Source organism: Saimiri boliviensis, chromosome 19, assembly GCF_048565385.1.
Source record: "Saimiri boliviensis isolate mSaiBol1 chromosome 19, mSaiBol1.pri, whole genome shotgun sequence".
In the NCBI taxonomy this organism is placed as follows: Eukaryota; Metazoa; Chordata; class Mammalia; order Primates; family Cebidae; genus Saimiri; species Saimiri boliviensis.
In genome coordinates, this window is record NC_133467.1 from 36,833,995 (window position 1) to 36,861,963 (window position 27,969).

Genomic DNA, 27,969 nt, shown 5'->3' on the forward strand with positions numbered 1-27,969 from the left:
GCGAAACTCCATCTCAAAAAAAAAAAAAAAAAGAAATTATAATTCTGCTCAGTTTAGTGTGATGTCTTTTTTTTTTGTTTTGAGACAGTCTCACTCTCTCGCCAGGCAGGAGTGCAGTGGTGTGATCTCGGCTCATTGCAACTTCTGCCTCCCAGGTTCAAGTGATTCTTCTGTCTCAGCCTCCTGAATAGCTGGGACTACAGGCATGCGCCACCATGTGCAGCTGATTTTTGTATTTTTAGTAGGGATGGGGTTTCACCATGTTGACCAAGATGGTCTCAATCTCTTGACCTCATGATCTGCCTGCCTTGTCCTCCCAAAGTGCTGGAGTTAACAGGTGTGAACCACTGAGCCAGGACTGATCTCTCTTCTTAAATTCTCTTTATGTGCTTCCTAGGTGTGATATTTATGAAGCAGCTTTTGTGTTAGGTGGAAATGAGAAAGCATATTAAAGAATAAAATATGGGGCTAGGCACGGTGGCTCACGCCTGGGCAGGTGGATCACATGAGATCAGGAGTTCGAGAACAGGCTGGCCAACATGACGAAATCCCATCTCTACTAAAAATACAGAAAGTAGCTGGGCATGGTATCTGGCACCTGTAATCCCAACTACTCAGGAGGCTGAGGTAGAAGAATCTCTTGAACCCTGGAGGTAGAGGTTGCAGGGAGCTGAGATCGTACCACTGTACTCCAGTCTGGGTGACAGAGCAAGACTCTCTCTGAAAAAAAAAAAAAAAAAAAAAAAAAAAGGAATAAAGTATGGGTCATACTGTTGCAGTGGTTTTATATGAGTTTATTTTTGCTTCTGACCATTCAAAATAGAGCATCTCTTATGGTAGCACTGATGGAGAGAGTTTGGAATGGGAGGGAACTGCCAAACTGGTTAATCCTATAGTAAGTGTTTTATCAGGTTGCAGTCTGGAAGAGGTTCCTTAATTTGACTGGAAACTTGTGTCTTTTTGTTAAAGCCTGTAAATTTCTGTTCTTGCCACATCTTTACAAGCAGTAGTCTTTGCATATCTGTATTTTTTGTTGTAAATATCTATGCTATTTTTTTCTTTTATTAGGAGGTGAATACAAGGTTATATACTTTTTCTTTCTTTTTTGGGGGGTAGGGAATTGATTCTCTGTCGCTAGGCTGGAGTGCGGTGTCTTGATCTTGGCTCACTGCAACTTTTGCATCCCGCGTTCAAGCGATTTTCCTGCCTCAGCCTCTGAGTAGCTGGGTCTACAGGCTTGCACTACCACACCCAGCCAATTTTTGTATTTTTAGTTGGGATGGGGTTTCACCATGTTGGCCAGGATGGTCTCAATCTCTTGCGCTGGTGATCTGCCCACCTTCGCCTCCCAAAGTGCTGGGATTACAGGTGTGAGCCACCTCGTCCAGCCAGGGGTTATTACTTTTTTTAAGTATTGTAGGATGAGCTGGGCATGGTGGCTCACACCTGTAATCCCAGCACCTTGGGAGGCCAAGGCAGGAGAATTGCTTGAGCTCCAGCCTGGGCAACATTTTTACAAAAAATTAGTGGTGGCATGTGCTTGTGGTCCTAGCTACTTGGTAGGCTGAGGTGGGAGGCTGCAGTGAGCCATGATTGCGCCATTCTACTCTAGCCTGGACAACAAAGTGAGATCCTGTCTCCAAAAAAAAAAAAAAAGGTTGTGCGATGTGACCTACCAGAATGATTGGTCTGCTTATTCCCCAGGCTGCCTGCAATTATTTCCCCACCCCAAATAGCTGGAACCCACTTTTCTAAGTCCCTTTATAAGTAAATTAAGGGGAATTTTTTCTTAGTTTGTTGAATACTGAAAGACAGAATAGCAACAAACCAACATTGCTCCAACCTAGAGGCTAGGTAAAGATTCATTCATTGTTGTTGTGGGATTCCCTAGTTCTTTGTAATAATTACCTTTTTTTAAAAAAAGTTTTTGGAATGGAGTCTCACTCTGTTGCCCAGGCTGGAGTGCAGTGGCACAATCTTGACTCACTGCAACCTCTGCCTCCTGGGTTCAAGGGATCCTCCCACTTCAGCCTCCCAAGTAGCTGGGATTACAAGCATGTGCCACCACACCCGGATAATTTTTGTATTTTTAGTAGAGATGGGGTTTCAGTATGTTGGCCAGGCTGTTTTTGAACTTCTGAGCTCAAGTGATTCCCCTGCCTCAGCCTCCCACAGTGCTGGGATTACAGGCATGAGCCACTGTGCCCAGCTGCAACCTTTATTTTTACTTTATCTCTTGACGCTAGGAGCCAGATTAGTAAGGATAACCTTAGTGGTTACGTGGTCACAATCAGTGAGGCATAAACCAGTACCTTCTCTTAATGGATAGATTAAAAAAAATTTTTTTTTTTCTTAAGTCTCATAGGCCTTAATTGCTGTTTAGGAGTGGCTGTAGAATAGTTTTGAAATGTATGTGGAGTCTGCCCTTTGGCCACATCTGTCCCTTTAATTCTATTTATTTATTAGAAATAGGGTCTCACTCTGTTGCCTGTTGCCCAGGCTGGAGTGCAGTACCGTGATCATAGCAACATTGTAGCTGTGAACTTCTGGGCTCAAGTGATACTCTTGCCCCAGCCTCCCAAGTAGCTAGGACTGACTACAGGCATGTCACCATCCCTGGCTAATTTTTATTATTATTATTATTATTATTATTATTATTATTATTGGTAGCTACAGAGGCTCACTGTTTTGCCCAAGCTGGTCTCAAACTCCTGGCCTTAGGCAGTCCTTCTGCCTCAGCCTCCCAGAGTGCTAGGATTATAGGCATGGGCTGACACAAAAAAACCTTTCATTCTAATACCGCTTTTTTTTTTTTTTTAAGCGGAGTCTTGCTCTTTATCCTAGGCTGGAGTGCAATAGCTCAATCTCAACTTACTGCAACCTCCGCACCCCAGGTTCAACGGAATCTCCTGCTTCAGCCTCCCAAGTAGCTGGGACTACAGGTGTGTACCACCATGCCCGGCTAATTTTTGTATTTTTAGTAGAGACGGGGTTTCACCATGTTGGCCAAGCTGGTCTTGAACTTCTGACCTCAGGTGATCCTCCCTCCTAGGCCTCCCAAAGTGTTGAGATTACAGGCATGAGCCACCTCACCTGGCCTCTAATACCACCTGTTCTAAATGACTGGCAGATTTTCTTTTGTGTATGTCAGAACTTACGTGCTGATTTATAGGTCAACCATAGGAGGAAGGCTATTTACCTCCTATTCATTACCTTTAGGCAGCACACCCTAACTTGTCATATTTAAGCATAGCAACCTTTACAGTCCTTTGTGCATGTTACTAAACAGTATGTCACCTATTGCAAGGTCATCTAGGTTCTTTTGTTCAAGAATGTGAGCCAAAGGTTTGTGTAGTAAACTTAGTGATCTGTAAGGGCATGTAATCAGTAATAGTCTTTTGTAAGAATTACTCTCTTAACCAGTCTGGTTGTATCAGAAACCAAAAATGACAATATGGATAGCATAGTATGATAGTTAAGAACATTGACTCTGAGGTAAGACAGTGCTGTGTTTTAACCAGGCCCAGCCATTTAAGGACTGTGAAATATTATGTCGTTACTCAGTTTATCTGTTTTTCTTTTTTTCTGTAACAGGAGGATAATTATATCTCCAAAAGTTCTAAATGAGATATGCATTGTGAAGCACTTTAGCATAATGCCTAGCAAATAGTAAGAGCTTAGTGAATGTTAGAAAGATAGATATTCCTATCTATTGGGTTCATTTATACTGTTTTCATTGTTCTTACTAGTTTCTTTTAGCCAGCTTGTGGTTACCCTTTTTTTTTTTTTCCCAAACTTGTGGTAGATCTTTGAGTTAGATTGGGTTGATTGACCTGTATGTAGGAAGCATCTATATCAGGGGTCAGCAAATTACAGCTGCTGCTTATTTTGGTAAATAAAATTTTGTTGGAACACAGCTACACCCACTTGCTTACAAAAGCAGAGTTTAGTAGTTGCTCCACAAAGTCTAAAATATTATTATCTGGTCCTTTAAAGAAAAGTTTGTAAGACCCCCACAGTCTAGATCAAGCTTGTCCAACCCACAGCTCGTGGACTGCATGCAGCCCAGGATGCTTTGAATGTAGCTCAGCACAAATTTGGAAATGTTCTTAAAACGTGAGATTATTTTTTTCTTCCAAATCATCAGCTATGTTTAGTGTTAGTGTATTTCATATGTGGTCCAAGACAGTTGTTGTTCTTCAAATGTGGCCCAGGGAAGCCAAAAGGTTGGATACCCCTTGTCTAATCAAGAGTCTTTTTTTTTTTTTCCTGGAAAAGTGACCTAAAACAAGTTCTAGAAATCAAAAGAGAAATAATTAAAATGGACTAGATTTGGCTGGGTATGGTGGCTCACATCTGTAATTGTAGCACTTTGGGAGGCCCAGGCAAGAGAATCACTTGAGCTCAGCAGTTTGAGACCAGCCTAGGCAACACAGGCTTACAAGAAAAAATGCTGGGCATGGTGGCTTGTGCTTGTAGTCCCAGTTAGGTGGGAGGCTGAGGGTGGGAATTGAGCCTGGAAGTTTGAGGCTTCAGTGAACCAGGAGATACGACGGAACCACTGCGCTCCAGCCCAGGTGACAGCACAAGACCCTGTTTCAAAAATAGATAAATAGACTGGGCATGGGGGCTCACACCTGTAATCACAGCACTTTGGGAGGCCACGGCAGGTGGATCACCTGATGTCAGGAGTTCAAGACCAGCCTGAGCAATATGGTGAAATCCCATCTCTACTAAAAGTACAAAAATTAGCCAGGCATGGTGGCGTGTGCCTGTAGTCCCAGCTACTTGGGAGGCTGAGACAAGACACTCACTTGAACCCAGGAGGCAAACGTTGGAGTGAGCCAAGATCGCACCACTGTACTCTAACCTGGGAGACAGAGGGAGATTCCATCGCAAACAAAACAAAAAACCCAAAAACAAATAAATAAAAATAAAAAAATAGACTAGACTTACATGGACTAGAAGAAATAATTATTTCAGATTTTTAGAAGTAAGATTTTGTAGCAGGAGGCTTCATTTACATGGCTAATAAGCATTAGGTAAAGGAAAGTACCATTTGAAGTTGGTTAGGCAATACAGCACTTATTTTTAATTGCTTTAGGGGCCCTTCATAGTAGTGTGTTATCTTAGTCCATTTTCTGTTGCTATAACCTGGGACTGGGTAATTTATAAAGAAAATAAATTTATTTCTTTTCTTTCTTTTTTTTTTTTTAATTTCTTTTCTTTCTTTCCCTCTGTACCTTTCTTCCTTTCCTCTGTCCTGTGTCTTTCTTCTCTGTCACCCAGGCTGGAGCGCAGTTGTGCAGTCATAGCTCATTGTAGCCTCGAACTCATAGGCTCAAGCAATCCGCCTGCCTCAGCCTCCTGAGTAGCTAGGACTACAGGCATGCACCTCTGCACACAGCTAAATTGTTTTAAAAATGCTTTTTAGAGATGGGGTCTCACTGTGTTGCCTAGGTTGGACTGGAATGCCTGGACTCAAGCAATCTGCTCATCTTGACCTCTCAGAGTTCTGGGATTATAGGTATGAGCCACCATGACCAGCCCCAAGAAATTTATTTCTTACAGGTCTGGAGGCTGGGAAGTTCAGAGTCAAGGGACTGTATCTGCTGAGGGCCTTCTTGCTGGTGGGGACTCTGCAGAGTCCAAAGGTGGCACAGGGCATCACATAGTGAGGGGGCTCACAAGAGACAGCCACATTGGCTTTTATTACAGACCCACTCTTGTGATAACTAGCCCATTCTCTCAATAACCCATGAATCTGAGAATGGCTCTACCATCATGACCCAAATACCTCCTAAAGGTACTCAACATGTCTGCATTGGGCACCAAGTATCCAACAGATGAACTCTTGGGAGATACATTCAGATCCTAGCCAGGGTATTAGAGGGAAGTACAAAGAAGAGAGATTTGCTACCAAGTAGTGTGCATTAAACTTGGAAAAGAATATGAATTGGTAAGTTACCTATTAAACAAATACGTTAGAGTAGGCTAGCAGTTTTTGGCCAGGCACAGTGGCTCACGCCTGTATTCCCAGCACTTTGGGAGGCCGAGGCAGATGGATCACAAGGTCAGGAGTTCAAGACCAGCCTGGCCAACGTGGTGAAACTCTGTCTCTACTAAAAATACAAAAATTATCTGGGCGTGTTGGTGGGCACCTGTAATTCCAGCTACTCCAGAGGCTGAGGCAGAGAATTGGTTGAACGAACCCTGGAGGTAGAGGTTGCAGTGAGCTGAGATTATGCCACCACACCACACTCCAGCCTGGGCGACAGAGCAAGACTCTGTCTCGAAAACAAAACAAAAAACTTCTGAAACATGATCCTATCCCCAAACAATAGCACCAAACTACTAGTAGTTATTGTATTCTTCACTGCCATGCAGTTTAAATTTCCAGTTAAAACAAAATCCAATTTTATTTAAGAATGTTCTTGATGAAGCAGTAAAAATTAGTTTTATTTAATCTTGACCTTTCAGTACTTGGCTTTTGAATATTTTGTGTCGCAAAATGGGAAGTACTCAAAAAACACTTCTTTTATGTATTGAAGTACTGGGGTTGTCTAAGGAAAGGTACTTGTACAGTTATTTGGGTATCCAGCTAACTACTTGCCTTCTTTATAGAACAGCATTTTTACTTGAAAGAATAACAAAGTATGATATTTAGACTTGGGTATTTGGCAGACACCGTCTTGAAAATTTTCAAGGAAAACAACTATTTTTGCCCAGTGATAAAAACTCAAGCAAAAATTAGAATTTTGGAAAGTTTATTTACTCCATCATGAGATTGTCTGCTTCCCAGTTAGTTTCGTGATTTTTTTCGATATTATGTAATACGTCAACATTTCAAAGATCTGCATGACTTAGTGAACTAGAATTTTTCAAATGACCAATGTATGATGTGACAAAATCAGATTTGGGTAGAAGATCCATTCAAAGTATAAAGTAGAGTAATGTCTTTTATTTTATTTTATTTTTTTTGAGACAGAGTCTCGCTCGTTATCCAGGCTGGAGTGCAATGGAGTGATCTCGGCTCACCACAACCTCCGCCTCCTGGGTACGAGCAATTCTGCCATAGCCTCCTAAATAGCTGGGTTACAGACATGCGCCACCACGCCCAGCTAATTTTGTGTTTTTAGTAGAGACTGAGGGTTTCTCCATGTTGGTCAGGCTGGTCTCAAACTCCCGACCTCAGGCGATCTGCCCACCTCGGCCTCCCAGAGTGCTGGGATTACAGGCATGAGCCACTGAGCCTGACCAGACCAATATATTTTAATGTAATAATACAAAAAGTTATTGATAGGGTTTCAGAGTTTTGCATTTGCTGCTAACTTTTAGAAACTACTGGGTTGCTTTTTTTTTTTTTTTGAGGCAGAGTCCCACTCTGTCACTAAGGCTGGAGTGCAGTGGCCATCAGATCTCAGCTCACTGCAGCCTCTGCCACCCATGTTCAAGCAATTCTCCTGCCTCAGCTTCCCAAGTAGCTGGGATTACAGGTGCGCACCACCACTCACAGCTAATTTTTCGTATGTTTAGTAGCGATGGGGTTTCACCATGTTGGTGAGGCTGGGCTGGAACTCCTTGGCTTCAAGATCTGCCCACCTTGGCTTCACAAAGGGCTGGGATTACAGATGTGAGCCATTGCACCTGGCCTGGGTTGCTTTTTTAAAAATTGAATTCAGTTTCATATGAACATCAAATTAATAATTTTATTTACTAATTTATTTTTTGAGACAGGGTCTCCCTTTCTCACTCAGACTGGAGTACAGTGACACAGTCTTGGCTCACTGCAGCCTTGACCTACTGGGTTCAAGTGGTCATTCTACCTCAGCTCCCCAATTAGTTGGGACTATAGGCATGGCTACCATGCCCTGCTAAAAAATTAACCATTTAAGAGAGTACAATTTAGGCTGGGTGTGGTGGCTTATGCCTATTATCCCAGCACCTTGGGAGGCTGAGGTGGGTGGATCACTTGAGACCAGGAGGTGGAGACCAGCCTGACCAACATGGCAAAACCCTGTGTCTACAAAAAATACAAAAATCAGCCAGACTTGGTGGTGCGTGCCTGTAATCCAGGCTACTCAGAATTGCTTGAGTAATATCTAGGAAAATATCCACAATTCTAATAAATTTAAGAGGCTATGAAAATACCTGTCTCTCTGGTGGGGTGCTGTGGCTCATGCCTGTAATCCCAGCACTTTGGGAGGCTGAGTCCACGAGGTCAGGAGTTTGAGCCCAGCCTGGCCAACATAGTGAAACCCTATCCCTACTAAAAATAAAAAAAATTCACCAGGCATGGTGGCACATGCCTGTAGTCCTAGCTACTTGGGAGGCTGAGGGAGGAGAATCTTTTGAACCCAGGAGGCAGAGATTGTGGTGAGCCAAGATTGTGCCACTGCACTCCCGCCTGGGCAACAGAGTGAGACTGTCACCAAACAAACAAAAAAATTAGCTGGGCCTGGTGGTGGGAGCCTGTAATCCCAGCTACTCCAGAGGCTGAGGCAGGAGAATTGCTTAAACTCAGGGAGGCAGAGGTTGCTGTGAGCCGAGATTGTGCCACTGCGCTTTAGCCTGGGCGACAGAGCAAGACTCCGTCTTGGGAAAAAAACAACAACAAAAAACCTCTCTCTAGTATCAGTATGAACTAATGGGTTCTTATATATACACACATATATACAGATTTGAGTATCCCTTAAATGCTTGAAACCAGAACCGTTTTCAATTTTGGATTTTTTCAGGTGTTGGGATATTTCCATATACATAGTGAGATATCATGGGAGTAAGACCCAAGTCTAAACACAAAATTAATTTGTTTTATATATATAAGCATATAGCTTGAAAGTTATTTTATAACAGCATTTTGTGCATAAAGCAAAGTTTTGACTGCATTTTGACTATAGCCTGTCACATGAGTTTAGATGTGGAATTTTTTCACATTTTGAAGCACTTTGGATTTTTTCTTTTTTTTAGTAAAAAGTAGAGACAGGGTGGCCTGGCACAGTGGCTCACGTCGGTAGTCCCAACACTTTGGGAGGCCGAGGCGGGTGGATCATTTGAGGCCAGGAGTTTGAGACCAGCCTGGCCAACATGATAAAACGCCATCTGCACTAAAAATGCAAAACATTAACATTCACTGGTCTTGGTGGCAGACCCTTGTAATCCCAGCTGGCAGGAGAATTGTTGCCTGAACCTGGGAAGGGAGGGTTGTAGTGAGCTAAAATCATGCTTGGGTGACAAAGCCTAACTCCATCTCAAAAAAAAAAACCAAAAAACAACGTAGAGACGGGGTTTTGCGATGTTGCCCAGGCTGGTCTTGAACTCCTGGGATCAAGCAATCTGCCGCCTCAGCCTCCCAAAGTGCTGGGATTACAGACGTGAGTCACCACACCTGACCCAATTTGGATTTTCTGATTAAGGATCTTCAAGCTATACATACATATGCAAATGTCGATGTAGAAATAGATATGAATGTTGTGGGTATGCATACATTTATTTCCTTTTCTGAAAGGGCTTAGAAATAGTGATACCATCGTAGCAGTGAGCACACCTGACACCAGATCTTGTTTTGCAACACTTCAATAAAAGGAACCAGAGTTGCTTGGAAAAATGTCTAGGGCAGATGAAGATGATGAACCTGGAACATCATGTGGGGACCAGAAACTAATAAATTGCCAAAAAAGTGATAAGGAGCCAACTTGAAGGAGCTTTCAATGGCCAGATCTGAGACATTTTGAAAAACAAATGACAACAGATTATAACCCATAGGGTAAAATACATCTCCGTAAGTCCATGCTGCTATAAATATGGGAAAGGGGACAATTGTTTTCTACAGTGCAACTCAAGTTGATAAATATAAAAGGAATGATGGAAACATTAGGCAGATTACTACAAGTAGTTGTTGGAGGCAAGAATTGTCTTTTTTTTTTTTTTTTTGAAACGGAGTCTTACTCTGTTGCTAAGGCTGGAGTGCAATGGCATGATCTCAGCTCACTGCAACCTCTGCCTCCCAGGTTCAAGTGATTCTTCCGCCTCAGCCTCCTGAGTAACTGAGACTACAGGCAACCGCCATAATGCCTGGCTAATTTTTGTAGAGACAGAGTTTCACCATGTTGGTCAGGTTGGTCTTGAACTCCTGATCTCAGGTGATCTGCCCGCGTTGGCCTTCCAGAGTGCTGGGATTACAGGTGTGAGCCACCACGCATGGCAATAATTGCCTTTATGTGCTAAAATTAATATCTGGAATTTTGTTTGGAGATAAGATACTTACATAGTGGCTTCTAAGTATCTCTCCATAATAACGTATCAGTGGAGAAATCTATCAGATACCATCTTGAGCAATTGAGGTAACATTAGCAGTAATACAACATATTGACATCATGTACTTCCTGGTACGATACACTGAAAAGGGCACATTACTTCTGTGATATTATCACAAAACTTTTGTGATATTATCACAAAAACATATAACCTCAATCTAATTATGAGAAAATGTCAGACCCAAATTAAAGGGTACTTTTCAAAAAAACTGGTCATTATTCAAAAATATCAAGGTGAAGACAGACTAAGAAATTCACAGATTGGAAGGAGACCAAGGAAGGACACGTGACAAATAAATGTGGGGTTGTGGATTTTGTCCTGGATCTGAAAAGAATATCGGGGCCAGCCATGGTTGCTCATGCCTGTAATTGCCTAGCACGCACGGAAGTTGAGGCAGGCAGTTCTTCTGAGGTCAGGAGTTCGAGACCAGCCTGGCCAATGTGGTGCATCCCCATCTCTACTAAAAATACAAAACTAGCCAGGTATGGTGGTGTGCGCTGTAATCCCAGCTACTTGGGAGGCTGAGACAAGAGAATTGCTTGAACCCAGGAGGAGGAGGTCGCAGTGAGCCGAGATGTGCCACTGCACTCCACCCTGGGTGACAGAGCAAGAATGTATCTCAAAAAAAATCTGTGTGGTGTATATATAATTAGGAAAACTGGTGACATGTGAATAAGATCTGTAGAGTAGTTAATAAACAATATTGTTTCCTGGTTTCAGTAATTGTATTGTGGTTAAAAAACACTCCCTCTGGCTGGGCACGGGGGCTCATACCTGTCATCCTAGCACTTTGGGAGGCTGAGGTGGGAGGACCACCTCAGATCAGGAGTACGAGACCAGCCTGGCCAACATGGTGAAACTCTGTCTCTACTAAAAATACAAAAACTAGCTGGGTATGGTGGCAGATACCTGTAATCCCAGCTGCTCAGGAGGCTGAGGAAGGAAAATCGTTTGAACCTGGGAGACAGAGATTGTGCCTGGCACTTCAGCCTGGGGTACAAGAGTGAGACTTCATCTCAAAAAAAAAAAACAAGTACTGCTTCCTTCCTGTGTATCTGTGATTTGTGTGAGACCACATCCCCTCCACCCCCGTCCCCCATACTTTTAACTAGAACAACACTGCATATTGAATGCAGAGGCAGCTGTGAGAATCCAGCTGTCTTCTATTAAGCCAGACATTAAAGAGATTTGTAAAAATATAAAACAATGCCACATTACTCAATTGTTCTCTTATTTTTGGAAAATATTTTTCATAAAGAATATGTTATGTTAACATGAAATGGGTTGGTTATAGTTAAATGAATTTATTTTATTTTTTTTTTTTTGAGACAGAGTCTCGCTCTGTTGCCAGGCACCAGGCTGTAGTACAGTGGCGTGATCTTGGCTCACTACAACCTCCGCCTCCCGGGTTCAAGCAATTCTCCTGCCTCAGGGTCCCAAGTAGCTGGGACTACAGGTGCGTGCCACCATGCCCAGCTAATTTTTTCATTTTTTAGTAGAGATGGGGTTTCACCATGTTGGCCAGGATGGTGTTGATCTCTTAACCTTGTGATCCACCTGCCGTGGCCTCCTGAAGTGTTGGGATTACAGGCGTGAGGCACCGCGCTTGGCCTCAAAAAAATTTTTTTTTTGAGACGACGGCAGCTCACCTCAACTTCCACCTGCTGGGTTCAAGTGATTCTCCTGCCTCAGGCTTCTGAGTAGCTGGGACTAACAGGCACATGCCACCATGCCTGGCTAATTTTTTTGTTGTTGTTGTATTTTTTTAGTGGAGACAGGGTTTCACTGTGTTAGCTAGGATGGTCTTGAGCTGACTTCGTGATCTGCCCTCCTTGGCCTCCCAGAGTGCTGGAATTACATGTGTCAGCCACTGCACCTGGTTGATGAATTAATATTTTTAAATTTTTATTAATTTTTTTCAAGACAGAGTCTGGTTCTGTCACCCAGGCTCTGTTGCCAGACTGCAGTGGTGCAATCTCGGTTCACTGCAACCTCCACATCCCGGGTTCAAGCAGTTCTCCTGCCTCAGCCTCCAGAGTAGCTGGGACTACCAGCGTGCACCATCATGCCTGGCTAATTTTTATACTTTTAGTAGAGATGGGGTTTCACCACATTGGCCAGGCTGGTCTTGAACTCCTGACCTCAGGTGGTCTGCCCGCCTCAGCCTCCCAAAGTGTTGTGATTACAGGCGTGAGCCACCATGCCCAGCTTAAAATTTCATTTTAATTCTGTTTCTTTGGTGACTTTTTTAGTTATTGCCCTCTTGGGGTCCTTGGTTTTATTTATTTATTTAGAGACAAGGTCTTGCTCTGTCACCCAGGCTGGAGTACAGTGGTGCAGTCATAGCTCACTGTAACCTCAAACTCGGGTTTAGACAATCCTCTTGCCACAGCCTCCCAAGTGGCTAGGAGTATAGGCACTCTGTCACCACCATGCCCAGCTTGGGCCTTGATTTGTAAAGTATCCTCTTTAAGGAGTTCTGAGACAAAAAGTTTTGAGAGCAACTAGAGTATGCCTAATAGCTTCAACAAAGATTCAAAACTGTAGTAGCTCCAACAAGATAGAAAGCATTTCTTTCATCTGATTGCCCAAGGTGAGTGGGTCCTGTTGCTCTTTTGTTTCATGTGATACTTCAGAGACAAATTTTCTTTACAGTAATTTTCTATTAATCCCCAGAACAGTGGGTCTCAGAATTTAGTGTGTATCAGAATCATCAGGAGGGCTTGTTAAAACAAAATTTATAATTCTCACCACCAAAATTTCTGAGTCTGGGATGAGGTTCAAGAATTTGTATATCCAACAAGTTCCCAGAAAATGCTGATGTCACCAGTAGGAGGATCACATTCTAGGGCATTGTCCTTTTCTCCTGGGTTGGAGCTGGTTTGTAGCCAAATGGAAAGGGGAAGGAGCATGGAGAAGTTTGCCCACCTGTTTTAGTTCTCAACTGAGAAGTAACAAACATTTCCTCTTTATTCTGTTGGCAAGATTTTAGCCTTTCTATCTATAGTGGAGGCTAGGAAATGTGGTGTAGCTGAAAAACCATGTGATATTTCCATTACTATAGAAGAAGAGGAGAGTTAATTCTGATGGCTATTGAGAAACAATACCATCCAGACATTGGGAGAATAAACACTTGGCTAAGATTAATTAGGCCACATATTTTACCAGATAAAGGACAATAACTTACATAGAAATGTGGCAAGGGAAGGTCTAGGAGGATGGTACATGGAAATATAGAAGTGAGACTGTCATGGAAGATTGAGACAGAGTAACTTGGTTAGCAGGGCAGAATACGGGAGGCCAGGCAATAGGTAATAATGGAAGCTATTGGCCGGGCGCGGTGGCTTAAGCCTGTAGTCCCAGCACTTTGGGAGGCTGAGGCGGGTGGATCACAAGGTCAAGAGATCGAGACCATCCTGGTCAACATGGTGAAACCCCGTTTCTACTAAAAATACAAAAAATTAGCTGGGCATGGTGGTGCGTGCCTGTAATCCCAGCTACTCAGGAGGCTGAGGCAGGAGAATTGCCTGAACCCAGGAGGTGGAGGTTGCGGTGAGCCGAGATCGCGCCATTGCACTCCAGCCTGGGCAACAAGAGCGAAACTCCATCTCAAAAAAAATAAAATAATGGAAGCTATTAAAATACTTTGAAAGAAGGCTTATTGCTGTGTGCGGTGGCTCACGCCTATAATCTCAGCACTTTGGGAGGCTTAGGCAGGCGGATCATGAAGTCGAGATCAAGGCCATACTGGCCAACATGATGAAACCCCTTCTTTACTAAAAGTACAAAAATTAGCTGGGTGTGGTGGCATGCGCCTGTAGTCCCAGCTACTCGGAAGGCTGAGGCAGGAGAATTGCTTGAAACCAGGAGGCAGAGGTTGCAGAGAGCTGAGATCCGACCACTGCCCTCCATCCTGGCAGCAGAGTGAGACTCTGTCTCAAAAAAAAAAAAAAAAAGGCTTATTAGTTTTCTGTGATAAATTGAAGCAGCAAGGAGAAGCCAACTGATAATCTGTTTTCTCCTGCTTATATGGGTCTTGAGGTTCTCCTCTGTTGGTGATGCTCTGCGTGGTTACTTTCTCACTCTGAATCACAGCACGAAAACTATTTAGGGACTCTTGGTGCCCTGGTGTTGGTTACCCACATATGTATGTATGATCCATAGCTTCCCCTAATGTGACCGCAAGTGATGGTAGTGGCATGTGTATCATCCCATCCCCTTGGCCTACAAAATCAAATGGAAAATTGGATTACTTGAGTCCAGGAGTTTGAGAACAGCCTGGGCAACATGGTAAAACTCCATCTTTAGAAAATACATAGGTATACACACACACACACACACACGCCAGGTGCAGTGGCTCACACCGGTAATCCCAGCACTTTGGGAGGCTGAGGCGGGCAGATCACCTGCAGTCTGTAGTTTGAGACCAGCCTGACCAACATGGAGAAACCCCAGTCTCTACTAAAAATACAAAATTACCCAGGCATGGTGGTCCATGCCTATAATCCCAGCTACTCGGGAGGCTGAGGCAGGAGAATTGCTTGAACCTGGGAGACAGAGGTGGTGAGCAGAGATCACGCCATTTTACTCCAGCCTGGGCTACCAAGAGCAAAACTCCATCTCAAAATACTCACATACATACATACATACATACATACATACATAAAAAAATTAGTCTGGCATGGTGGTGCATGTCTGTAGTTTCAGCTACTCGGGAGGCTGAGGTGGGATGGTCACTTGAGCCTGGGAAATGGAGGTTGCAATGAGCTGTGATTGCACCACTACACTCCAGCCTGGGCAACAGAGCAAGACTGTCTCAAAAAAAGAAATAAAAAAGAAAACGCAAAATTTAGTTGTGTACCCAGAATAGGGATTGGGGTATTGGATGAGTGTTGAGGCTTTTTGCTTTAGAAATGGGAAGGAGTTGGCTGAGTGTGATGGCTCACGCCTTAAATTCCAGCACTTGGGAGGCCAGGGCAGGTGGATCACCTGAGATCATGAGTTCAAGACCAGCCTGGCCAACATGGTGAAACCCTGTCTCTACTAAAAATATAAAAATTAGCTGGGCGTGATGGCGGGCACCTGTAATTCCAGCTACTCGGGAGGCTGAGACAGGAGAATCTCTTGAACCTGGGTTGCAGAGTTTGCAATGAGTCAAGATCGTGCCACTGCGCCCCAGCCTGGGAGACAGAGTGAGAGTCTGTCTCTAAAGAAAAAAGAAATGGGAAGGATTTGTTTATACACAGAATAACCAAGACAAATTTTCTTTTTTTTATTTTGAGGCAAAGTTTTGCTCTCGCCTAGGCTGTAGTGCAATGGTGTAATCTCAGCTCACTGTAACCTTCACCTCCCGGGTTCAAGTGATTCTCCTGCGTCAGCCTCCCAAGTAGCTGGGAATACAAGAGCCCACCACCACAGCCAGCTAATTTTTTGTATTTTTAGTCGAGACAGGGTTTCATCATGTTGTCTGGGCTGGTCTTGAACTTCTGACCTCAGGTGATCCACCTGCCTTGGCCTCCCACAGTGCTGGGATTACAGGTGTGAGCCAAGAAAGCTACGTAGTCTTGAAGAACAGGAATCAATTATGTGCTTTAAAATAGAATTCTATAGCATTCCCCACTGTTTCCCATCAAAATAGCAGGTAGATTAAGGGTCCAGTTATTTGGTTAACAAATAATTATTGAATGATTTGTAAGTGCTAGGAACTTACGTGAGCACTGGGGACATAGTGAACAAGTCTCCCTCACTTCATAGAGTTTAAAATGTAGTGGTGGAAGGAGACAATAAACAAATGTATAGATGTTCTGTCAGAGAAATATGAAGAAAAAGGTTAATGTCTGTTTTCAGTGTAGATCAGTTTAAGTAGGACTCACCTAAGACAGTCCTGAGACAGATTTTAATTTGGCGCCCTATAATTTTTGCAGCTTTATTTTGAAGAAGTACATTTTGGCTTGGAGGGAAGTTGTGCTTAACTTCGGAGCCCAGCTTTTTTGTTTGCAGGTTTGATGCTTTGTAGCAGCTCTAGTGATATTTGTAGTAATCAGTGGGTGTCCTCCATAGTTATGTTAGATTATTTTCTCTGATTTGCCAAATTTATTTCTAACCTCCTGTTTGCTAACCTTGCCATATACATTGTAGTATAATAAGCACTTTGTGGTCTGCTGTGTCCTGTTTGTTTTTTTCATGTAAAGAGATCATTGTGGTTTATTTTAGTTTTGTGTTATCTAAGTCTCCTCTTAATTAGGAATAGTTAATAGTGTTCCCATACCACACTGATGTGTGCTCTTCTCAAGCCCTTGTCCATACCCTTTTCCATTGTGACTATTAATTCCAACATCTAAGGTAATCCTATAAAATGGTACATTGGAGGCTGGGTGAGGTGGCTCATGCTTGTAATCCCAGCATTTTGGGAGGCTGAGGTGGTTGGATCATGAGGTCAGGTGAAACCCTGTCTCTACTGAAAATATAAAAATTAACGGGGTGTGGTGGCTACTCATGAGGCTGAGGCAGGAGAATCGATTGAACCTGGGAGGAGTAGATTACAATGAGCGGAGATCATGCCACTGCACTCCAGCCTGGCAACAGAACAAGACTGTCTCAAAAAAAAAAAAAAAGGTACATTGGAAATAATTTCACTTCTTTGTAGCATCTAAAATGAAACTTTTTCTGTACCCATGCTGCTTTTCCTTAGGGCCTTTTACCTCATTTGAGGAATCTGTTTTGCAGTTTGGTTTGTGTATGTGTAAATTCCTTTAGGAAACTTTCAGTTTTACGTCTTTGGGGAGTGCTGAATAATTACTGGGATTGATTGGCAATAGGAAGCATTAGATAGCTTAGAAGGAGCTCAGCCATCTGGTTTTCATTAGGGCAGGTTGGAGATAGTGCAAGACCATTGCTCTGTGATTTTTGCCAGAAACTGAAAGTGCATTTTGTTTACAGTTGAGAAGACAAATTGTCTTTCATTTGCCTGTACAGTTGTAAGTAGAGGACACAGGGCCACTAATCTCAGAAGCTGGGTTGAGAAAAAATTTATTTGGATTATTATTTGCCTTTTTAAAATACATGAATTGTCATTAGAGAATGTAGCTAAGCTGCTACTGGATTAGCTATACTCATAACATGCTCACCTCTATTTTATGGCTAATTTAGTATATAGAGCTATAATTTTTTTTTTTTTTTTTTTTTTTTTTTGAGATGGAGTCTAGCTCTGTCACCAGGCTGGAGTGCAGTGGCGCGATCTTGGCTCACTGCAACCTCTGCCTCCCTAGTTTAAGTGATTCTTCTGCCTCAGCTTTCTGAGTAGCTGGGATTAGAGGTGTGTGCCATCACATCTAGCTAATTTTTGTATTTTTGTATAGACAAGGTTTTGTCATGTTGGCCAGGCTGGTCTTGAACTCCTGACCTCAGGTGATCCACCTACCTTGGCCTCCCAAAGTGCTGGGATTACAGGAGTGAGCCATTGCACCCAGCCTCAAACTCCTAGGCTCAAGCCATCCACCCACCTTGGCCTCCCTAAGTGCTGGGGTTACAAGTGTGAACCATTGTACCCTACTGAGACTCTTACTAAGGTTTAAAGAATTGCTCTTTCCCTGTCATGACCACCTCTCAGCTTTTGTTTTTCCACAGTGCAAAACGTGATTACCTATATAGGCTGCTGAATTCAAATGCCTCTGGCATTTTTAGTCTGATGATGAGAGTAATCTGGTAAATACTTGGTTTATATATGTGTTGCTGTTTTTATATGTTATTCCTGTGGCTGACAATTGATTCAAAGTCTTTACTGATGGAACAGAATTTTACAGGTCACCACCATCAGTTAAATGTAGTTGGCATTAGAATTGAAACCCACTTACTATCCTTGGTGTGGTAGAAGGGGAGTGTCCTGGTCATTAGAATTAGATGAAGATGGCCAGGCTTGATGGCTCATGCCTGTAACCCCAGCACTTTGAGGGGCTGAGGCTGGAGGATCACCTGAGGTCAGGAGTTTGAAACCAGCCTGGCCAACATGGCAAAACACCGTCTCTGCTAAAAATAGAAAAATTAGCTGGGTGTGATGGCGTGTGCCTTTAGCTCCAGCTATTCAGGAACCTGAGGCAGGAGAATCGCTTGAACCTGGAAGGCAGATGCTGCAGTGAGCAGAGATCATGCCACTGCACTCCAGTCTGGCGACAGATGAGACTCTGTCCCCCCACCCCGCAACAAGAAAAAGAATTAGATGTAGTTTGTTTTTTTTGTTTTTTGTTTTTTTTTTTTTTGAGACGAAGTCTTGCTCTGTCACCCAGGCTGGAGGGTAGTGGTGCAATCTCAGCTTACCACAACTTCCCCCTCCTGGATTCAAGCAATTGTCCTGCCTCACCTCCTGAGTAGCTGGGAGTACAGGCACGTGCCACCACGCCCCGCTAATTTTTCTATTTTTTAGAAGAGACGGGGTTTCACCGTGTTGGCCAGGCTGGTCTTGATCTCTGGTCTCAAACTCCTGACCTCAGGTGATCCACCCTTCTTGGCCTCCCAAAGTGCTGGGATTACAGGTGTGAGCCACTATGCCTAGCCAGAATTAGATGTAGATTTTAATCATGACTTTCCTGTTTGTTGTGTTTCTTGGACAGGAAACACAACTTTTTAACTTAGTAATTTATGCTAAATAAAAAGTTATGTAGTATACTAAATAATACTAATTTTTTTTTAAACGGAGTCTCGCTCTGTCACCTAAGCTGGAGGACAGTGGCTGGATCTTGGCTTACTGCAACCTCAGCATCCCAGGTTCAAGCAGTTCTCCTGCCTCAGCCTCTCAATTAGCTGGGACTACAGGCACATGTCACTGTGCTCAGCTGATTTTTCGTGTTTTTAGTGGAGACAGGGTTTCACCATGTTGGCCTGGCTGGTCTCAAACTCCTGACCTCAAGTGATCTGCCTACCACATCCACCTGAAGTGCTAGGATTACAGGGGTGAGCCACCACACCCAGCTGTAGTCAGTATTTATGAGTCTCAGTTTTTTCATCCATAGAATGGGTTTAATAGGGACTTCATAAGAATGTTCTGAGGATTAAATACTATTTTTTGTTATTGTTGCTTTCTTTTTTTCCTTCCCCTCCCTCTCTCCCTCCCTCCTTCCTCTCCCTCTCTCCCTCCCTTCTTCCCCTCCTCCTTCCCTTCTTCTTTTTAAAGTCTTTCTTCTCTTTCTTTTCTTTCTTTGTTTCTTTCAAAGAGTTTGCTCTGTCACTCATGCTAGAGTGCAGTGGCACAATCATAGCTCAGTGAAGCCTCGATCTCCTGGGTTTAACTGATCCTCCTGTCTCAGCATTTCAAGTAGCTGGGACTACAGGCATGCACCATTATACTCAGCTTAGTTTTAAATTTTTTGTAGAGACAAGGTCTCCCAGGCCCAGTGCGATGGCTCATGCCTGTAATCCCAGCACTTTGGGAGGCCGAGGCAGGCGGATTGTGAGGTCAAGAGATTGAGACCATCCTGACCAACATGGTGAAACCCTGTCTCTACTAAGTAAATACAAAAATTATCTGGGCATGGTGGCGCAAGCCTGTAGTCCCAGCTACTTGGGAGGTTGAGGCAGGAGAATTGCTTGAACCCAGGAGGCGGAGGTTGTAGTGAGCTGAGATCGTGCCACTGCACTCCAGCCTGGTGACGGAGTGAGACTCTGTATCCAAAAAAAAAAAAAAAAGAGAGAGACAAGGTCTCCCTATATTGCCCAGGTTGGTATCCATTCCTGAGCTCAGGCTCTCCTCCCACCTCCACCTCCCAAAGTGCTGAAATTACAGGTGGGAACCTCAATTTAATTTGGTTGGTTGGTGTTTTTTGTGTTTTTTTTTTGGTCCTTAGCTCTCACCATTCTGATAATCAGCCTTTACTCAAATGTTGATCTCTCTCCTATATCCCCTCTCACCAGGCCCCGAGTGCATACCTTGTTACTTGTCTTCCTGTTGGAGTGTGCTTTCCCCCAACTGTCTTCAGAATTCTGTGATGAATGTATCACTTAGAACATGTTTTATCTGGGAAGAGGAGGCTCTCTAGAGTATGCGTGTACAAAATGTACCTAGGAGATCATGCTTTTCAGAGCATTGTGAAAGATTACTGTTCAAAACTGCTCTCCTAGTGCCTATTATGATTAGTTCCATGGTATAAAGGATTAAAAAGAATTTTTTGTTTTTCTTTCATTTAAAAAATATTCCTAAGGATAGCCTACAATCTGTTCTACTTTGCATGAAGAAAAACAGGATTTTTATAGATGAGTGCTGGGGAGGTTGGAAAAATGTAGCTAACTCCTATTCCTTTATTTAATTATGTACTTAGATTCCTTACTTTCCTGTTGCTTTTTTTTTCTTTTGAGATGGTGTATTGGTCTTGTTGCCCAGGCTGGAGTACAGTGGTGTGATCTTGGCTCACTGCAACCTCCACTCCCGGGTTCAAGTGATTCTCCTACCCTAGCCTCCCTAGTAGCTTGGATTACAGGTACCTGCCATCATGTCCAGCTAATTTTTGCATTTTTAGTAGAGACGAAGTTTCACCATTTGGTCATGCTAGTCATGAACTCCTGACCTCAGGTGATCTCCTGCCTTGTCCTCCCAAAGTATTTGGGTTATAGGCATGAGCCACCATGCCTGGCCACTTCCCTGTTTCTCTTGTGAAAGTTCGTAGCAGTCATTCTTATAGGGCCTAGTAATAACCAGGAGAGGGTAGTAAAAATGCAGTTTCCTTGGCCCAACCAAGGAATGTATTGCCCTGAAATAGGGTCTGGGAATGTGCATTTTAATTTATGTTTTTCTCTCTTAAAAAAAGTAGAGGTTGGCTGGGCACGGTGGCAAATTAACACTTTCTCTAAATACTCTCAATTTCTATGCGTATCTTGTTGCAGTTCTTGGAACTGCAGTGGTCAGTGGCCTATACTTTTGAGTAACATTGCTCTTCAGAAAATGAAAATGTTTTTGTGTTGAAACTGACAAGCTAGTTTCTTCTACAAGTCCCAGGAAGCCTGATTTGTTCATCTATAAAATTGAGATAGTGTTACTACTTTGCCCATCTTTATTGGGATGTTATGAGGATCACATGAGGTATAATGTATGTAAAGGCCAGGAGCTCATGCCTATAATCCCAGCACTTTGGGAGATTGAGGCTGGTAGATCGCCTGAGGTTCGGAGTTTGAGACCAGCCTGGCAAACATGGTGAAACCCTGTCTCTACTAAACATAGAAAAAGTAGCCATGTCTGATGGCGTGTGTGCCTGTATTCCCAGCTACTCAGGAGGCTGAGGCAGGCGAATTGCTTGAATCTGGGAGGTGGAGAGTTCAGTGAGCTGAGATTGTGCCACTGCACTCCAGCCTGGGGGACAGAGTGATAATCAGTCTCAAATATATATATATATAATGTGTGTAAAATAAATTGTAAACTGAAAAACTAATGTAAGTTATATTAATCCTCACATTTATTGAGCTGGAACTCTCTTAGCAACCAGAGACATACAGATATATGGCAGGGAGCTTATCATTGAGATATATATTAGCCACAAGGTTGGCAGTATGCAGAATTTAGTTTCAGTTTCCTAAAAATTTTCCTAGACTTGTGCAGTCCTTCTCTAAATTTTAGTAATGTGTATATATACATATCTATATAGATATGTCTATAAACACTGCCTCAGCCTCCCCAGGTGTGTGTCACCACACTTGGCTAATTTTCTTTTCTTTTCTTTCTTTTTTTTTTTTTAGTAGATACGAGTTTTCACTGTGTTGGCCAGGCTGGTCTCGAACTCCTGACCTTGTGATTCTCCTACTTTGGCCTCCTAAAGTGCTGAGATTACAGGCATGAGTCACCCCACCCAACCGTTTTTTGTTTTGTTTTGTTTTGTATTTGTTTTTGAGACAAAGTATTGCTCTCTTGCCAGGCTGGAGTACAGTGGCGCGATCTTGGCTCACTGCAGCCTCCGCCTCCCGGGTTCAAGCGATTCTCCTGCCTCAGCCTCCCGAATAGATGGGACTACAGGTGCGCACCGTCACACCCAGCTAATTTTTTTGTATTTACTTAGTAGAGGCGGAGTTTCACCATGTTGGCCAGGATGATCTCAATCTCTTGACCGCATGATCCACTGCTTCAGTCTCCCAAAGTGTTGGGATTACAGGCATGAGCCATCATGCCCATGTATGTCTTTTTGTTTGTTTGTTTTTGAGACAAAGTCTGTCACCCAGGCTAGAGTGCAGTGGTGTAATCATGGCTCACTGCAGACTTGATCCCCCAGGCACAAACAGTCTTCCCATCTCAGCCTCCCAAGTAGCTGGAACTACGAGCACATGCCACCATACCTGTCTGATTTTTATTTTTATTTTTGATGTAAATAGTCTTGCTATGTTGCCCAGGCAGGTCTTGGACTCCTGAGCTCAGTCAGTCCTACCTACCTCAGCCTCCCACAGTGCCAGGACTATAAGCATGAGCCAGTGTACCCTTGTATAGACTTAAAGTACCACTCTCCCTCTTGGATGTGGCACTTCATCTGTACCTTTTTACTGTTGCTTGCACAGTCTAAGTGCTATCCTGTCTCAAGCAACATCCTTGCTGTGACCTCTACTCATTTCCTCCTCTCCCAGATACTTGCACAGCTCACTTCCACCCTTAATTTAGGACTTGTTCTAATGTTATTTTTTTCTGACAAGACTTCCCTGACCATCCTTTTAAGAATAGTCTCTTCCCCCTACCCTAACACCACTCTGTCCCCTTTTCATGTCTAATTTTTTAAATGATACTTACAAATATACATACACACATATATATACAATTTTATTGTTTCTTTTTTTTTCTTGTTTGGAGATAGGGTTTTGCTTTGTCAGCGAGGCTGTAGTGCAGTGATAACAATGGCAGCTCACTGCAGCCTTAACATGGACCCAAATGATCCTCATGCCTCAGCCTCCCAAGTAGCTGGGGCTTTCCCCAGGCTGGAATGCAGTGGCATGATCTAGATTCACTGCAGCCTTGACCTCCTGGGTTTACGTGATCCTTTCACCTCAGCCTCCTGGGTAGCTGGGACCGCAGGTGCATGCCACCATCCTTGGCTAATGTTTGTATTTTTTGTAGAGATGGGGTTTTGCCATGTTGCCTGGGCTGATCTTGAGCTCTTGAACTCTTGCCCACCTTGGCCTCCAAAAGTGGTGGGATTACAGGTGTGAGCCACCATGCCCCCAGCCTGATTCTGGGATTTTTAACTGAGGAAGAGGAGGAAACAAGCAGAAGTCACAGCATATTTATCTTTATTATGAATATGGACTATAAGAAGAGAAATAAGGTATATTGGAAGGAATGATGTCCTGTCACATTCCCATAACTCACCAGGCAGAAGAAAGAACAACCTTATAGGAAGGGGGAAGAAATTAGAACTATCTAGTATGAGACCTTTATCCTATTCTTGAAGTCGTCATCCACATTTTAACGTTCTTGTTACTGGGCCTCTGCTCTGACAGCAAATGCATCTCCAGATTTCTCCAGTTACTAGATCATCCTTGAATTCACTGTCAATTTACTTATATTTCTTATAATACTAGGTAGGTACTTCAAAACTGAATGATTTCAAGAGAGTCTTCACTTGACCTCTTCAGTGATATGGAAGTCCTTAATGCTTCCAGCCTTCTTTCTGTCTTGTTGGATTATCTAAATCAGAGTTTTAAAAAATATTACATAGAAATGAACAGGTCTTGGACCTTTGGCTGATCGATGTCTCCTGTGGCAGAAGGCAAACTACAAAGGAGCTCTTCTTCACATGTAAGAATGGGTGATGATTTTAGCACTTCCTGTTTATAAATATCTTTTTTTTTTGGTAGTACCTCTTTGTGCAAAATGTGAAAATATAAATATCTTAAGGACTTATGTTTCAGGACTATTTCAGAGACATCTCTCTCTTCTTCCTTTTTACTACCATACTTTCTGACTTGATAAGGGGACTATAGTGAATGTGGTGACTAAACTTTACATATTTTATCAACATGAAAAGTTTATCAGGTGCTACTAATTAGTGCCTACAGTAGGAAAGGCCATCCATTTTCTATGAAGGGACATCATATCAAAGGAAAGCCATAATTATTTATACACACACACACATGCACACACACACATACACACACGCACATATTTTCCTGCTTCAGTCTCCTGAGTAGCTGGGATTACAGGCACACAACACCATGCCCAGCTAATTTTTGTGTTTTTAGTAGACATGGCATTTCACCATGTTGGCCAGGATGGTCTCGATCTCCTGACCTTGTGATCTGCCCGCCTCAGCCTCCCAAAGTGCTGGGATTACAGGCATGAGTCACTGCACCCGGCCTAGTTTCTAATTTTTATTGAAAATATTTAAGCATACAGAAAAATAGAGTAGTAAAATCAACAGCTACAGTGAATATTTTGTCATATTTGCTTGGCAAATATCAATATGCTACTGATACATATATAGCATAAACATTTTTTCTAAACTACTTCAAAGTAAGTTTTAGGCTTTATCTCTAAATACTTAAAACTGCTGTGATAGGCAGAATAATGCCTCTTCTCCCAAGATGTCTGCACCCTGGCCTGCATACTTGTGAATATGTTCCGTTTAATGGCAACAGAGAATTAAGATAGCAGATGGAATTACGGTTGCTAATCAGTTGACCTTAAAATATGGAAATTATTTTAGACTATCCAAGTGGGCTCAGTATAATCATAAGGGTCCCTAAAATGGAAAAAGGGAAGGAGAAGAGAGTTAGAGAGATGGCAATCAGAGGAGTAGGCTTGATAGTTGAAGATGAAGGAAGTGCCCATTAACCCAGAAAAGTAGATTGTCTCTAGCAGGGAATAGCAGGACAATGGATTTTCCTCTAGAGACTCTAGAAGAAATGTAGGAGCTGACTAGGCGTGGTGACTCATCTTTGTAATCCCAGCACTTTGGGAGGCTAAGGCGGGAGAGTTCAAGATGAGCCTGGGCAACATGTTGAAATCCCGTCTACAAAAAATAACGAAACTTAGCTGGGCATGGTGATGCACACCTGTAGTCCCAGCTGCTCAAGAGGCTGAGGTGGGAGAATCACTTAAGCTGCAGGAGGCAGAGGTTGCAGTGAGCTGAGATCCTACCACTGCACTCCAGCCCGGGTGACAGAGCCAGACCCTATCTAAAAAGAATAAGAAGTAGGAGCCATACCTACACTTTGAATTTAGCCTAATGAGACCCATTTTAGACCTAATGACTTTGAGTGAAAGGTAATACATTTGTATTGTGTTTAAGCCACTAAATTTGTGCTAATTTGTTACAGCAGCCGTAGAAAACTAATAGTAGGCTGGATGTGGTGGCTCATGCCTGTAATCCCAGCACTTTGGGAGGTAGTGGTAGGTGGATCAGTAGAGGTCAGGAGTTCAAGACCTGCCTGGCGAGCATGGCAAAACCCTATCTCTACTAAAAATACAAAAATTAGCCAGGCATGGGGGTGCATGTCTGTAATCCCAGCTACTTGGGAGGCTGAAGTGGGAGAATCACTTGAACCTGGGAGACAGAAGTTGCAGTGAATCAACATCTTGCCAGTGCACTCCAGTCTGGGTGACAGAACGAAACTCTGTCTCAAAAATAAGAAAAGAAAAAAGAAAACTAATACTAAAATTACTTGTCAAAAAAACATGAACAGTCTCCTGTTCAACCACAACACCATTATCGTAACCAAGAAGATTAGTAAAAATTCCCTAATATTTAAGACCTAGTCCATTTGAAAATTTACCCATTTCTCATAGTATCTTTTGTAGCTGTGTTTAAACCAAGATTCAATCAAAGAGTATACATTATATTTGGTTATGTCTATAAGTCTTTCTCAAGCTGGAACAGTCTGTACCACCACCTCTATTTTTTTAAATATAAATTTTTTGAAGAGACCAGGCTCATTGATTTGAAGTATGTTCCATATTGTAGATTTGTCAGATTGTTTCCATGTTGTCTCAATCCTGCAGTGAAAAGTTTGATCCCTAGGGTAACAGCAAGGTCGCACCATTGTTAAGGTGTGTTTTTCCTTTTGCAGTTAGTGGTCTGTGGAGTTACTTTGTTTATTTGAACTGAACTAGTTCTTATGAAAATAAATGCTGCTGGGCACGGTGGCTCAAGCCTGTAATCCCAGCACTTTGGGAGGCTGAGGCGGGTGGATCACGAGGTCGAGAGTTCGAGACCATCCTGGTCGACATGGTGAAACCCCGTCTCTACTAAAAATACAAAAAATCAGCTGGGCATGGTGGCGTGTGCCTGTAATCCCAGCTGCTCAGGAGGCTGAGGCAGGAGAATTGCCTGAACCCAGGAGGCGGAGGTTGCGGTGAGCCGAGATGGTGCCATTGCACTCCAGCCTGGGTAACAAGAGCGAAACTCCGTCTCAAAAAAAAAAAAAAAAAAGAAAAGAAAAGAAAATAAATGCTAAACTTCCAGACCAGCATATTTTATAATGGCAGTATAACAGACTGTGTTACCTAAAACCCTTGTGCTATTCAATTACAAAACACCTAGTCATGCTGGATGAAATGTAACAACTATTTTTTGATTTTTAAACCAACTTTTAAAGATGCAAAGCTAGCCGAGCCTGAAAGAAGTAAGGAAAATTTGGCTGGGCACGGTGGCTCACACCTGTAATCCCAGCATCTTGGGAGGCTGAGGTGGGTGGATCCTGAGGTCAGGAGATCAAGACCCGCCTGACCAACATGGTGAAACCTCATTTCTACTAAAAATACAAAAATTAGCCAAGCATGGTATCGGGCACCTGTAATCCCAGCTACTTGGGAGACTGAGGCAGGAGAATCGCTTGAACCTGGGAGGCAGAGTTGCAGTGAGCTGAGATTGCGTTACTGCAACTTCCATCTCCCAGGTTCAAGTGATTCTCCCACTTCAGCTCCCAAGTAGCCTGGCTGCAGAGTGAGACTCCATCTCCAAAAAAAAAAAAAAAAAAAAAAAAAAAAAAAAAAAAGGCGGGGTGGGGGGGGAAATTCTCATGGACTGCAAATAAAAGAGGAACTGAAAATGAGCAGTATGCATGTGACTTAATGCTATGGTATTTCTGAGTGCTTTGCTAGTCTCAGTTGCTTAAAGTCTTGGCTTTAATGTCCGTGAACCTTAGGCCTGTATGGAACAGAGTTAGAAATGCACATCTCTGTATAAAGCAGGGACCTTTAAAGGCTCATACTCAGGGAAAGGAAGGGACCACAGAAAATTCCGTCTACTAGTTTGAGGAAACAAGAAAACTTTTGTGTCTCAGGCTGGGGGTGGATGGGAATGTCTCCTGAAAATTTATGTTTGGACTCAAGAATACACAATAGGGAAAGGATAGTCCCTTCAACAAATGGTATTGGGAAAACTGGATACCCACAGCAAAATAATGAAATTTTCTTATACTGTATATAAAAAATCAGCTCGAAATGATTAAAAAGTTTAGTAAGAACTGAAACTATAATAAAACTCGTAAGAAGAAAACAGGAAAAAAGCATTATGACATTGTTCTTGGCAGTGATTTTGTGGATATGACATCAAAAACAGGCAGCAAAAGCAAGTGGAACTACATCGACCCAAGAAACCTCTGTACAGCAAAGGAAACAACAGAATGGAAAGGCAGTCTACAGAATATGAGGAAATGTTTGTGAACCATATATTTGGTAAGGGGTTAATCTTCAAC

General features: G+C 42.9%; 1 protein-coding gene across 3 annotated transcripts in view; it reads left to right on the forward strand.

Moving 5' to 3' along the window:
• The window catches only part of GATAD2B (GATA zinc finger domain containing 2B), a 129,294-nt gene that overhangs the window by 50,662 nt on the left and 50,663 nt on the right, over nucleotides 1–27,969 (forward strand). The window contains exon 1 of one of the 3 annotated variants that reach the window (XM_074390229.1): nucleotides 1–27,949. The exons of the other annotated variants lie outside the window; for them this stretch is intronic. The gene's annotated coding sequence lies outside the window, so the exon portion shown is untranslated. The remainder of the gene's footprint in view (nucleotides 27,950–27,969) is intronic. 3 annotated transcript variants of the gene reach the window in all.